Source organism: Balaenoptera musculus, chromosome 2 (genome assembly GCF_009873245.2).
Source record: "Balaenoptera musculus isolate JJ_BM4_2016_0621 chromosome 2, mBalMus1.pri.v3, whole genome shotgun sequence".
In the NCBI taxonomy this organism is placed as follows: Eukaryota; Metazoa; Chordata; class Mammalia; order Artiodactyla; family Balaenopteridae; genus Balaenoptera; species Balaenoptera musculus.
In genome coordinates, this window is record NC_045786.1 from 171,688,258 (window position 1) to 171,701,893 (window position 13,636).

A 13,636-nucleotide genomic window follows, 5' to 3' on the forward strand; every position below is an offset into this window, starting at 1 on the left:
TGAAGTACATAAGGGAGGACCTCAGTGAGGCCAGGGAGGGGAGGGCCCCTGCTTGTAGATTATCATGTATCCAATTAGGTGCCCTGCCAGCTAGAAGTGTAAAAACAATCATCAAAAAGAAAGAAAACCTGAATGGATGCATGAATGCATGAATGAAAGAGTGAATGAGAAAAAAGATTTTCAGTGACCAAGGAGGCTGGTCTTGCAGGGGGTGTTAGGATTCATCCAGTCCCTGGTGCCTGAGCTCCAAGAGAAGGAAAGGCAGTAAAAAAAAAAAAAAAGGCTGAAAGACTGGTAGAAAAAAACAATTGAGATTGGAGAAAAAAATAAAACAATTTAAAAAAAGGAGTAAAGAAGGTAATAAATAAGTCATACAGTGAAGTCTGTGAGAAGGGACTGTTTAGCACAGACCATCCACATGAAATTCAAATCTCTGGCCCCGAAGTTGATAAATAATAAAAACAATCGCATAAGTAAATGCCTGAAGGAATAAATTCACACATTCCATGAGAATGGTGAGAAAAAGTTTGAAAAATTGTAGGAGGGACTGGGAGAAAGAAAGATGTAGGAAAAGAAAAGAAATAGACCTATGGAAGAAGAGGCACTTCCTGGATAAGTACTTACATATAATAAACAAATATTATTCATTAAATACAATCACTAGTAAGAGCCGAGGTTCATCGTAAAGAAAGAATAAGTAGAGGGATGGCTGTGTGAACAAATGAATGAGAAAGATGATTTGATTAATTCACGTCTGCACCCGAGGCTCACGAGAATAAAAGAATGCAAAAAGAGAGCGGTGAAGGAGGGGCGTAGACAATTATGACAGGATGGATATTAGCAATAAAAACATATTGAAGGAATAAATCAATACGTACATAAATCTACGAGAGAGAGGGCCATGTTAGAACAAAAAAACGAGAAGGCACCGCGAGCCAGGAATTATGACTGATTCAAAACTGGGCTCTTGAGATAGTTTAAATAAATCCTCAACCAAATCCACCAGTATGAGGAATTAACAAACAAAAGCGAGGCCCCACATGGACCGGTGCTGGAAGGCTCCGGGAACCACAGATTATGGTTAATCCAATTCTGTGCACCTGAGGTCCATAATAAAAAGATAAATATTGAAATAAAAGAGTGACAGAAAGAATGAATGGACCCATGAACAACTGAATTTAGAAATGGAAATGCCTGGAACGGCCAGGAGCGTGTCGCCCATGGGATCGTCACTCATCTCACTCTGGACACCTGAGGTTCCTAGAGTGAAAAGATGCAAGAAAAAAAAAAAAACCAAACCATCAGGAAGTCGAAGAAAGAGGTGAGGGAAGGCAAAGTGAAACTAAGTGAAAGAGAAAGGCGGGGTGGGGGAGGGACTAATAAAAGCTAACGAGAGACGTGGGTGTGTCTGGGAGAAGGATTTGTTAGGATTAGGGATGAGGTCATCAATCCTAATGATGGATGAGATCATCCAATCCCTTTTCTAGGGCAAGGGAGGATGGAGAGACTAAAAAAATAAGAAGTGAAAAAAGGAGAAAGGAAGGATGATAAACCCACAACCAAGGTGATAAATGGTTAGTTAAGAGAGGTGTCTTAACAGGGATTATAATTAGTTTACATACGTACTCCTTAAATAGATAAATACATCACACCTTTCCAAGAGTAATGAACAATAGAGGAAATACCCGACCCAAGACAAGGCTGCATCTTCCAGCCTTTATCATCTTTGTGTAATAAAATATATGCAATTGAGGTCCATAAATAAAGAATAAATAGCAAAGTGTTAAAAGGCGACTAAAGGCAGGGAAGAAAGATAGCAAAGGCAAATAAACACATGGGCCAATGATGGTTATTTTGCACATGGAGTTTTGACTAATACAATTATTTCCCAGGAGACTGATAAGTAAAAGAATACCCAAAATAAGAAAGAAAGGAAGGGCAAATGCACTTAGTGCGTCAATGAATGATGAGTGAATGAATGAGAGGTGGTGCTGCCTGGACAGGGACAGTAGGATGTCGCACGCGGGGAGCCTGATTCGTCATCCTTCTGTGCACCTGAGTTTGTTAAGAATGAAGGAACGGACGGAAGAGTGAGAGAGAGGGAAAATACGAAGAAAGGAATAAGGGAATAAAAATAATGTATAAACGAATAAATAGGAGAAGGGAGAGCTTCATGAACGAGGGGCTATGATTAATTGAAAGTCATGCTATTGAAGTCGGTAAATAAAGGCGTCAAATCTAAATGAATGAACGAATGAGTGACTGGAAGAAATGGATGAATGACAGGAAGGAAGTGAGGGAGAGAGGAAGGAAGGAAGGAGGGAAGGAGGGAAAGAAGGAAAAAGGAAGGAAGAGATAGTAGGCAGAGAGGGAGGGAGGACTCTTCCAGTTTGGGGTCCCTGGGTTCCCGCCAGCTGAAGGGAGTGGGTACCAGGGAGGGGAGGCTCTTGGCATGTTGTGTGCTTGTTACCTGCACTTTCTTGGCGGGGAGGAGGTGGCCCAGGAGGACCCTTGCCTTGGAGCGCCACTGTCACACCCTGGCTGTGGGGGCCATCTCACTTCATTGCTCTCATTCTCAGTTTCCCATCGGTAAAACTCGGAATGGCATCCGCTGCCCGCTTGGATGGATCGTGGGGCAAATGCTGTCCTGCGTGTTGGCAGTGCCCCGTCTAGAGCCCTGGAGAGGCGGAAGGGCTCAGGCCCCGGGCCCTGCCGAAGGTTGTGGGAACTGGGCGTGGGTCACCTGCGAGGGAGGCTTTTCCCGCCAGGGGGCAGCAGAGGGTCAGGGAGCAGGAGGCCCTGGGGCTGTGTGGGCCCCGCCTGCTGCGCTGTCCTGGGAGGGGCGCCACTCACATCCAGGGCCTGTGCAGGTGGCTTGGGAAGGGCCCAGTAGGGGCCAGATCACCAGAAATCGTGTTCCCGCAACTTTCCGAAATGTGCCCGGGAGCCCTCCAAGCCCCCAGGGTCTTCTACGGGGTGGGCTGCCTTCCCTTCTCAAGTCAGGGGGTCCCGGGGCAGGTGCCTCTCAGCCCGGGGTTTGCAGAAGTGGTCCCAGGATCCTGGCCCCCTCGCCCTGGCCTCCCCAGAGCCGTTTCAAGGCCTTGCTGTCTTCTCGACTGTTTTCCGATGTACTCTCTGTATTTCGGCGGAAGGCGCGTTTGCACTGTGTGTGTTGAACTTGTCCTCTCCCTCCTGACCTGCCTTCCCCCGCACACCCCCCCGCCCCCCCGCCGGGGTTGGGGGCTGTTTGTACTGGCGCTTCCGACCCCAGGGACGCCCTGGTTCTGTGCAGTCTCCTTTCTCTGTACCGGACAGGATTTGTGCACTTGTGTGTTGTGTGCCTGTGTTTGTCTCTAAAAATGAGGACCAGAGTCCCTCTGGACTTCTCGATTCCTATCTGGGACATTAAAAAAAAAAACTGGATTCCTAACGAGTGCCCTGAGCAGGAGGAGCCCGCTTGGCGGGACCCAGGATTCGAGGCTGGGAGAGCGGGGCGCCCAGGGGCGTCCGGTGCAGCTGGGGCTAGTGTTTCGCCTGGTGGGCGGGAGGTGAGGGGATGGTTCGTGGCAGGGGGGTTACACTCCACTCGGAGCAGCTTTGGACCCCAGGTGGGGACAGGGAGTGGCCGGCCACAGGCTTGGGGCGGGGCGTAGCTCCACTCCAGGCCAGTGATGATGCAGGTGCGCTGTGAGGGCAGGGAGCTGGAGGCGCAGGAATCAAAGCTGCAGGGTTCGCGGACAGGATGGGGGGGAGGGGGGGGAGGGAGGGGGACCGGGGGCAGCCTCCATGCTTAGAAGGCGGGCCCTGAATGGATGCAGACGGCATCTAGAAGATGGAGGACACGGAATCACGTGTCAGGAGCCCCCCTTCCCTGCCTCCAGTGCCACGTGTCTGGGCCACGTGAGCAGGGCCTCGTGGGCCTGAGGTGGCGCTGGGGCTTCAGGGCTCTGCACACTTATTAACCCTGAACACACCTGCTCAGAGAGGGTCTCCAGAGAGCCCCCCAAACAGCCCAGGTGTCATCGTGTGGACCAGAGTGGGGGTGGGAGGGGCTTGGGGCAGGGAGAGCCTGGGAGAGTCTTTCTGAAGAAACCTTGTGTGGTTTTAAAAGTCAGCTGAGGGTCAAGAAGACTTAGAAAATATTGGGGAGAAGTGGGGGGCCACGGCCATGTGCACAGAGGAAATAGGGACAAGAGCAAACCTCTCGGGGAGCCTTCTCCCCAGGTCCGAGGGGCTGTCGAGGGGTCACATGGATGGAAATGGGCTGGTGGGAGAATGCCCAGGGGGGAGGGTGGGTTGGGATTGGATGAGTTCTGTCTGTTTAGGAATATTGAGGGCCTGAGGGTCATCGGGTCAGAGCTCTTAAGTGTTTGGGATCCAGCATTCTAAGGGTCTCCAGTTCTGAGACGCTGAATTTCAGGACAGGGTTCCGAGGGCTGTAGAGCCGGGGGTGGAATTTCCACATGGGCCCCCATCCGGTTCTGTCCATGCCCGATCCATGAGGTCCAAGATGGGATCTCAGCACTCCTCTCTGATCAGGGCTTATCTCAAGTGTGTGTTTCTTCTTCTCACTTTTTTAAAAAAAGACAAATTTTGTCTGTTGACTTTGACCTTTGCATGCACCCCTTGCACAAATCCTTCCCCTGGTGACACCAGGAGCTATCCAAGTCTCCTTGGATTTCTGTACAACTCCCAACTCCCTCCTCAGGAAGCTTGGCCTCCAGAGGGCGGAGGACGGAGGCTGGGCCTCTGGGGCAGATGGGCCAAGGGCTCCCTTGTGATCCTAATGTAAATGGTGTGGATAGCACATGACCTAGAGCAGGAGATCACCCATCATTCGACATGTCACCCATCTTTATTTCTTCCCTTCAAATTCCTGTTTATGAGCACACTTTTTTAAAATGGACATCTAATTTTTTTAAATGAGCGTTCATTTTTTAAACCTAATTGCCATTCTTCACCACATACACTTTTTTTTTTTTTTTTTTTAACATCTTGCCTTTTCCACTTAATATTCCGTCATCAACATTTTTCTTTCTTCCATAGACTTCATCACGTCACTGGCTGCCTTGTGTCTCATTGAGCGGCTATGTCAATCATTCACCACATCAACCTGCTGTTGTTACTATTGCTATGCATAATTCCTCTTTTTTTTAAATGTTACAAATTACGCCGCAGCTAATGGCTTAGCACATCCACTTTTTTTTTTTCATTCTTACGAATTATTTTCCCACACCTAGAAATGATCGTTGTTTCATGGTATGTCAGTTTCTCCTGCTAGGCTGTGAGCCCCTTAAGGGCAAGAAGCTTGTTGAATTGATCTTTGTATCTCTAATGCCTGAAATGTTGTCGATGCTAAATGTTAGATGAGAGGATGGAAGGATGGATGAAGATGTGAGTGAGTGGTTGGTTGGCTGAGGAGGAGAGGATGGAAGGATGGATGGAGATGTGAGTGAGCAGGTCAGTGGTTGGCTGAGGAGGAGAGGATTGAAGGATGGATTATGATGTGAGTGAGTGGGTCAGTGGTTGGTTGGCTGTTAGAGGAGAGGATGGAAGGATGGATGGAGATGTGAGTGAGCAGGTCAGTGGTTGGCTGAGGAGGAGAGGATTGAGGATGGATGATGATGGGAGTGAGTGCGTGGTTGGTTGGCTGTTAGAGGAGAGGAGGAAAGGATGGGTGAATAAAAGGATTGGTGAATGAACAAGTGAACTTCTTAGGGTTGAGTTTCTTGAATGAAGGGCCAGGAATTTTTGTATGAATATTGACTAATAGCAGAAGGCTTACAGCATTTTATAATGTCCAGCGATGTATTAGCATTTTGTTATGATATTGCTAGTTTATCTCTGTTAAAAAGTGTTTTTCTGTCATTTTTAACTTGCATTGCTTTGATTACTAATGACGGTTGAACATTTTCACATGTGTTTGTTAAAAAATTGCATTTTATCTTCTGTGAACTGTTTGTCCAAGTCCACCGGGTCATGGCTTTGTGATGAGACTGTGAAGGATGGAACGAGTGTCCTCAGGACGTAGTGAGCCCTTCCTCACTGGAGGCATTCGAGGGGCAGGCCAGGCAGATACGCGGTGAGGGTGGCTTTAAGGAGATTCAATCAGTGGGAGTGGGGTTGGCCTAGATGACCCTTCATTTGACCTTAGGATTTTGCTTCTTCCTGGGAAATGGGCATCTTCCCTTTGTCAGCCCAGCAGTATCTAAGGCCACATCCCCCTGGTGGGCTTGTGCATTAGTGATTGACAACCTCTAACCTCACCCTCTATAACTCTTGTGGGGCAGGACTATCTCTTTGACCCTCCAGGGTCCAGACAACTGTGCTACCATCTTGTAGAGTTAAGTGGTGGACTTCCCACCCGCCCCCCTTCCCCATTTCACCTTGAGGAGGACACGAGCCCCTGCACCTCCATCTGCCACCTCTCAGCGCAATCAGCTGAGGCGATCAGCTGCCGTGTACGTTCCAGGGGTCCTGTGAGCAAACGTCCCCTAGGCCTGCGTGTTGGTCTTTGGGGTTTAATTGATTAAGGGGACATGTCGGATCAGGTCTGATAGTGAATCCTCCTTCAGAAATGGGACAGTTCAATTCCGTGAGCCAAGGAGCAGAATGGACCCCATGTTCTCCTCGGGCTTCCCCTCATGGTCCACCCCAAGGCTAGCCGGGGCTCAAAGGTCACTGTGGCCATTCGGGGAGGGCACGTGACCCAAGGAGGGCTTGCCCCTGCTTTCCAGAACACCCTCTGCCCTCAGCCGAGGGCCGCATCTTCCCACTGACCCTCTACTATAGCACCGAGTGCTGTTTGCCTGCATCGGAATTTCTCACCCACATGTTTGCCCCAGCATCGAAGCTTGGGAGGCCAGCGATGATTCCCAACGTTATTTTGATCCATCCATCCATCCATGCATTTGGCCTACGTCTCTTGACCTGGTGCTTTGGCCTTTCCCTCTCCTGAAAGCAAACCTTTTCCTCTTGGGCAGGCTGTGTAGTGCCATGGGCTGTGGTTATGAAGTGAACGCCCTTATTTGTGGCTTCTTCCTCCGGGGTCACTGCTCTGAGCACGTCCCAGCTGGATGTCATCTGCCACCGTCACCCACACGGCTTCCTTCCCCATGGCGCTTTCCCATGCATCACACACCGTGAGGGAACCAGGGCCAGGGTCCGAGAGCGGCCCCCCTCCCCCGCCCGTGAGCGGAGATGTCCCCCCCAGGCCACCCTGCCTGGTGCATGGTCCCTGCCATGAGCTTTGCCCTCAGCCTTTCAGCTTCCTCCCACCAGATGGCAGTGTTGTAACTCATCCCTTCATTCTTTCATCCCTTCATTCGTTCACTCAGTCCCCAAACATTGAAAAGATCCGCCGGTGCTATACTAGAGCTGGCTCACGGGACGCATTCCGACCATCCCCTTTCGAAGGAAAAGATGGGCATGTTTGCCAGGGGCCATGTTTGTGTGTCAGTAACAAGGCGGGACCCTTGATTTAGCTCCCACCCCTAGACCCGAGTTCTGCGGGAAGTTTGATAGCCCTCTCTGACTTTGTTCCTCCCCAAACTAAGTTGATTAGTAATCAGCAAACCGTGTTCCTTGGTGCTCCGAAATCATAGCCCGTAGCCTCAAGAGGCCAGAATGAGAGCTGGGGGTGGGGGGTGGGGTCTGAAACGAAAGGGCTGATTCTGGCCGTGAGCAGGCTTTCAAGTCATTAGAACACCCTGATCTTGCACAAAGGGGAACTTAGAGTCATTCCTGCCCCTCTGAGATTTGCTAATTCTGGGGTCTATTTAGAAAAAATTGGGGAAGATGATTGCTTGCTTGGATGGCAAGGATCGTGCCCCATGCAGGGTCTGCACAGAACAATCTACTGGCACAACAGGGCATCCGAGGCACCACAGCGCTTGGCGAACCCCTGGATGCAGGTCCCAGGGCCAGGTGGCATCCACCACCGGCCCCCATCTCCAACTTAGCTCACTGCTACCTGCTTGGGACAAGGCGTAGATCTAGGGGCTCTACTGAGAATTCTGTATTTGATTTATTGCCTTGGACAGTGGGGGTGGTCGACCAAAGCCAGGACCCTGGAGCTGGACAAACGTGTGGTTTTTTAAACTGACGGTGACAGCTTGAGTCTGTCTCCTGGGAGATCATGGCACCCACCTCGCAGGGCTGTTGTGAGGATTGATGTAACTAGGATTTTGAACTGTGATTCTGAAAGGGTGTGCGCGTGCCCCCAGGGGTGGGCTGGGGGCGGGATGACAGGCCGGGAGGGGCAGCCTGATTTGGGCAGGTTAGTGGGAAATCTTTTTGTCAAACACGCAGTGGGTATTGTGGGAACGAATGCTAAATTTGTATGGCGTTCGAAGGTTAGGTAGTTGTAATTTTGGCAGGAACCTTCATGCTGGGTAATGACGACCCCTTTGGGCAATGCCCTGGACCCCCTGGGGTACACGTTCACACCTGTCTCCGGAATCGGAATCGGTTGGAAGGCCCCATCTGTGTCTTGCCTACCGCTGTGTCTGGCCTGTGGGCGGCACTTATCCTTCACGAGAGACCCCTCCCAGCAGTGTCCTCCCCCCAAAATATTAGGCACCAGCTGTCAAAGACACTACACCTCTCCCCACTAATGTTCCCTCTCCCCATTCACAACATTTGGGCTCAAATGTCAGCAGCCTGGGTGCCTAACACAGTACCAGGCCAGTGGTAGGGGGGTCACCTTCCATTTCCGTTGAAAGGATGGATAGGTAGATGGTCAAATAACAAAATTGTAACCCATGCAAGCGACGGTTGTTTATAACCTTTACTAAGAGATTGTATTTTGTTCCTAATTAACCTGTTAACAGTTGTTGTATCTTATGGACTTTTGTATGATGTGTGTTGTTCGAAAACCAGGACTCTTGCTTCGGGTGTCACTTGATGGAACTTTCGCTGTCTGATTAATGAGTCAGTGTTCTGTATTAGAAATGAGAATCCGGGGGGCGCTTAACTAACTGTGTGGTGTTGGGCAAGTCACTCCTCCTTCCTCTCTGACCCTCGGTCTCCTTTTCTCTAAGCTGTGGGTCACCAGAAAGCTTACCTCACAGGGTTGTTGTGAGGGCCCAGGGCTGCTAATGAAATGCTGGCTGTCACTGAGAATGGTTGCGTGTTGGGGGGCTGTCTGGAAGGGAACAGGGAAGCCTTTCCTAGTTCCAAGTGAATAAAAAGTCAGCCTTGACCTTATGCTAAGATTGTATTTCCAACAGTCAGTGGGCTGTGTAAGGCAGAGGCCCAGCAGTCTGCAAGCGTTTAGCGATGTGGGCCCAGGGTAAACATTGGTTTGGTTAATGAGTGATGGCTTTTTCCCTTCCTCAGAGCCTCCCTTCCTCTCCCCTCGCATCCTGGGCTGCTGCTTGTTGCGTGCAGGGTGACTGCTTTGGGTTTGTCCTACCTGTCGCTGCCTGGCCTGTGGAGGGGCTTCTGCAGACGTCTGTGGGTGCCCCGGGGTGTTTCTTAGGGAGGACGGCAGGGGGACAGTTTCGAGAGAGCCCGAGCAGGGTTTCTGGGTAACATCTTTAGGGACTAAAGCACCTTCTTCTGCCTTTTAAGGGAAAGGCCAGTGCTCCTAATTTCCTCCACCCGCTTCCTTCTTTCCCTGACTGTAAGGTAAACAAATGAGTCTTCAGCCCCCTCCATGGGCCTGGAACCAAACCTGGGGCTGTTCCACGCCCACAAGCTCCCTGCTTGATTGGCATGTGGGCCCATTTTACAGATGAGGAAGTTGAGAATCAGGGACAGTGGAGTGTCAGGGCCAGGACTGAACAGTCTGCCATGAAAAGCCAGGGGGCACTTTTTCCACTTGGCCAAACAAGCCCTCCCAGTTACCGTGGCCAGCCTCTGCCAGCCCAAGTGTGCCCCAGTGTGTCTCTGTCCCCACCACACACCTAGCAGTGCTCCCGTGGAGGTCACGCTCTCCAGAGCTCAGTGGGACCTGGAAACTTGGCCGAATTAGATACTGCCCTGCTCTGGAGGAAGTCCCAGGAGACACCCCTGCAGGGGTCATTTTGGATCAGGGGTCTCCACGTGACCACGGACTTCCTTTCCTGGCCCTTGTCTCACGTGTGTGGGACATCAGAGTTCTGCTAGAACATCCCAGATTCCATTCCAGGTGGGCTTGAGCTGGGGATCTCGTTGAGTCCCTCCCTCCTGGCCCCTCCCTCTGTGGAAGCCTCACCACCCTCCTGGTTCGGCCTCTGCCTTTCACAGCTGCAGTGGGCTGTGTCTGCACCATGGCCACCCCATGTCCCTGAGAATGTGTCTGAAGCTCCCGAGGGGCGGGCCCCACGCTAGGAACAGGTTGATAGGGTCCCCCTCCCGGTAGACTGTGGGTCTGTGTGTGGGTGTCTGCTCCCTGATGGACCTCGGTCCTGTGTGACCCAGGGGGAGGGACTTTCTCAGGTGCCTGGTGTTTTCAGGGCCTCGTCCTCTTGAGGGGGGCAGGCCTGGGTCCCCGCCTCTGGAGGGCAGGTAGAAAGTCGAAGCTCAGTGAGGTCGTGCCTAAGCAGCTATTAGACCCCCTCCCTGACTCTGAGACCTATGCTTCTCTGACCCTCACAGCCCTGCTGTCTACACTAGTAGGTGCCTAATAGGTGCTCGCTGACTGATAAGGCAGGGTTTTAGTGGATGTGAAAAGCTGAATTGACTGTTGGCTGATGTACATGTTGAATCTGCATGCGTTTCTGTAAGAGAAAAAGGTGTGTTTTCTTGGCAAAGACTCTTCAGGGCAAATCCTGAGGGTCTTTGTCTGCGCTGGGGGCTCACCCCAGGGGGTGCAGCCCAGAGGGCGGCCGCCGGACGGACCCTCCTGATGGAAATAGCTGTCTTCTCAACATTGTTGGAAATATTTATATCTAGAATAAAACTTTATTTGGGCTAAAATGTACTCCTATGTGTAGTGGTCCAAGTGATTTTTCTTTTTATTAAGTATAGTCGATTTACAATACTGTGTTCATTTCTTCTGTACAGCAAAGTAACTCACTTATACATATATATATTCTTTTTCATATTCTTTTCCATTGTGGTTTGTCACAGGATATTGACTATAGTTCCCTGTGCTATATACAGTAGGTGGTCCAAGTGATTTTGATGACGTGGCATTTGGCAATTCCCAAGTGGCAGAGGTGCTCTGGTCCCGCCCACGCCCTCTCTGGGCCTCAGGAGCCCTCGCCCTTGGGGAGGGGAGGTCTTTTACCTGAAAAGTCTTTGTCCTCACTATTGGTGACAATCAGCATTAACCTGTAAGGCACATGCCCAGTCTGGGATGCAGCCCTGGTCAGCCAGCAAATGAGGGGGGGATCGGACCCCAGACCTTGATTTCTTTCTTCTCCTCTCGCCCTCCTCCCCAGCCCCTCAAGCTGAGGGGGTGAGGCACTTACCCATTTGAGTTCTGGTTCTGGCATCACCATTTGCCAGCGTAGTGGCCTTGGGAGGGTTACTTGGACCACCCTGAGCCTTGGTTTTCACCCCTGTAGAATGGGTACATAATGACAGTGTCCGCTCCGGGGTTGCTGGCCTAGTGCCTTGCTGCACTCCATATATACTGGCTCTGAGATCAAGGTCTGGGGCTCGAAGCCACCTAAGCACCTTTATGTGTATGTGGCCTGGATGAGTCTGCTCACCTGTAATCTGGAAATAGTCACATCTACCTGGCGTGGTTATTGTCGGATTCAATGAGATTGTTCATGTGAAAATAAATGCTTTGTTACCCGGCCTCCCAGTTGGGGCTGGCCACAGCACCCTGCAGCCTGTGGGCCCTGGTCACGGAAGCCCTGGGCTTTCTGGAACTGCCAAAGGGGGGCTGCAGGGCGGAGTGGAGGGCGTCAGGGGAGCACCCGGCCAGCTTTGGAGGGACAGCGAGGGAAGGAAGGGTTTGCTTTTCAATACAGAGATGTAGCAGGTTCAGAGGAGAGGGGATTGAGGTCCAAGTGGGCAGGATCAGGGAGAATTTTTAGGAAGAGGAGGATGCTGATAGTTTAGAAAACGCCCAAGTTTAATTGGCAACGGGTTGGACAGGAGAGCTGGGGTGGTTTTTAGCAAGGCCAAGCGTTCTAGATTTGGGTGAGTGAGGTGAGGACCATCAGAGGTTCCTGGTGCAGGAGGGTGTGATGCTTCTGGAAATCTCTGCAGGAGGAGGAGACCGGGTGTGGGATGCCAGGGTTGAGGGGCACCAGGTGGAGGGCAGGGGCTAGCGGCTGGGTGCTCACCTCGCCCCCGTGGCTGCTGGGGGCCAGGGCCCTCTCCCCACGTGGTCCAGGCCCCCGAGCGACCCGTCTCCTAACCCTCTTTCTGCTCCTTGCCTCCCACGTGCCTGTGTGCATGAGAACTCTTGTCCGCCAGTGAGCCCAGGAGCGGGTGGCCTTCATCAGCACCTGTGTCTCTCTCAGCCTCCACAGCCACGGGGAGACCTGCACGCACGCGTTCCCATGGGACAGGCTGGACCCAAAGACTCTGGACCCGGGCCACTCCCCTGCATGGAGGGGCGTGTCCTCCCCGCCTCCCCGCCCTCTGACTGATGGACTTCACTGATCTGAGTGTCAGACACGCGGGCTGGACCCCTCCCCACCCCTCATGAACCCTGAGACTTGGGGGAGCGCCGAGCCTCGCTGTCTGCACCTGTGAAATGGGATCGCACACCTACCTCACAGGGCTGTTGTGAGGAGCATGTGACGCGGTCGGAAAGTGCCCTCCCGGGGGCTTGGCACACCCCGTTGTGCTCTCAATAAATGTGTTTCTTGCCTTAACAAAAACAGTGATGGATGTGCTACTAATCTGAGGAGGGGTGAATGTCGGGATGCTGTCTGGCTGGGGGCTTCTCCTCCTCTCGGGCCCGTCTGATGGGAGGGGCAGGGGAGCCAGCTCCGGTCCCAGGAAGCCACCTGTCTGTCCCCTACCCACTGGATACTCGAGGGTGATGGGATGCCCAGAAGCAAAGCTGGCCTGGGGGGATCTTGAGACGGATGCATGTTTGGATGAACTAACCCGGCAGGTCCCCCTTCTGCTAATGGTTTTAGGAAGCCAGGTTTCTTTCCAGAAAGGAATATAGACGGGAGGTGGAAGAAGTCTGAGCTGGTCCCTGGAGCCCCAGAGGGGCCGCCCCCAGGGCTGTGACTCTTCCCCCGGCCCCCGCTCCTCACATATTCCCAGGGCCCTGGTGGGGGGCCTGGGAGAGCAGTCATCCTGCTTAAACTAAAGGGGAGCGGACGGCCGAGCTTGTTCCGGTCCAGGCTGGCTGCGACCCGGGCCAACACTCATTCCACGAGCTGGCTACTGAGCAGGCCCTGAGGCACCGCAGAGGCAGAGCCCGAGATACAGCCCCTGCCCCACTGGCAGGGGCGCCCAGCTCAGGAAGCTCAGGCTGTTGGCCAGCAGTGTGTGGCTGGGGCCGAATGGGGACAGAGGGGAGCAAGGGCGAGGGGAGCTTCGGACTCGAGTCCACGAGGAGTCCTGGGGTCAGCACGCCTGGCTTTGCTGGAACAGATGAGCTGGACACGCAACCAGTGGGAAAGAGAGGCTGACCGCTGCCACTGCCACCGCCAATGCCATTGTCAACGCCAAAGCCGTGACAACCACCACCACTACGGCCATCTCCTCCTCCTCCTCTTTCTCCTTCCCC

General features: G+C 52.4%; 2 long non-coding RNA genes across 3 annotated transcripts in view; one reads left to right on the forward strand and one right to left on the reverse strand.

The window, feature by feature from the left end:
* The window catches only part of LOC118889993, a 25,880-nt gene extending 20,827 nt beyond the window's left edge, over window positions 1–5,053 (reverse strand). Inside the window, exon 1 of the long non-coding RNA XR_005018658.1 lies at window positions 9–5,053. This is a non-coding gene — a long non-coding RNA (uncharacterized LOC118889993). The remainder of the gene's footprint in view (window positions 1–8) is intronic.
* LOC118889992 overlaps window positions 1–12,759 on the forward strand; it is a 34,261-nt gene extending 21,502 nt beyond the window's left edge. The window contains exon 7 of one of the 2 annotated variants that reach the window (XR_005018656.1): window positions 12,408–12,759. This is a non-coding gene — a long non-coding RNA (uncharacterized LOC118889992). Of the gene's footprint in view, window positions 1–5,046; window positions 10,907–12,407 lie in introns of those variants that run through there. The other variant, XR_005018657.1, reaches the window with a different exon arrangement.
* The last annotated feature ends 877 nt before the right edge of the window (window positions 12,760–13,636 follow it).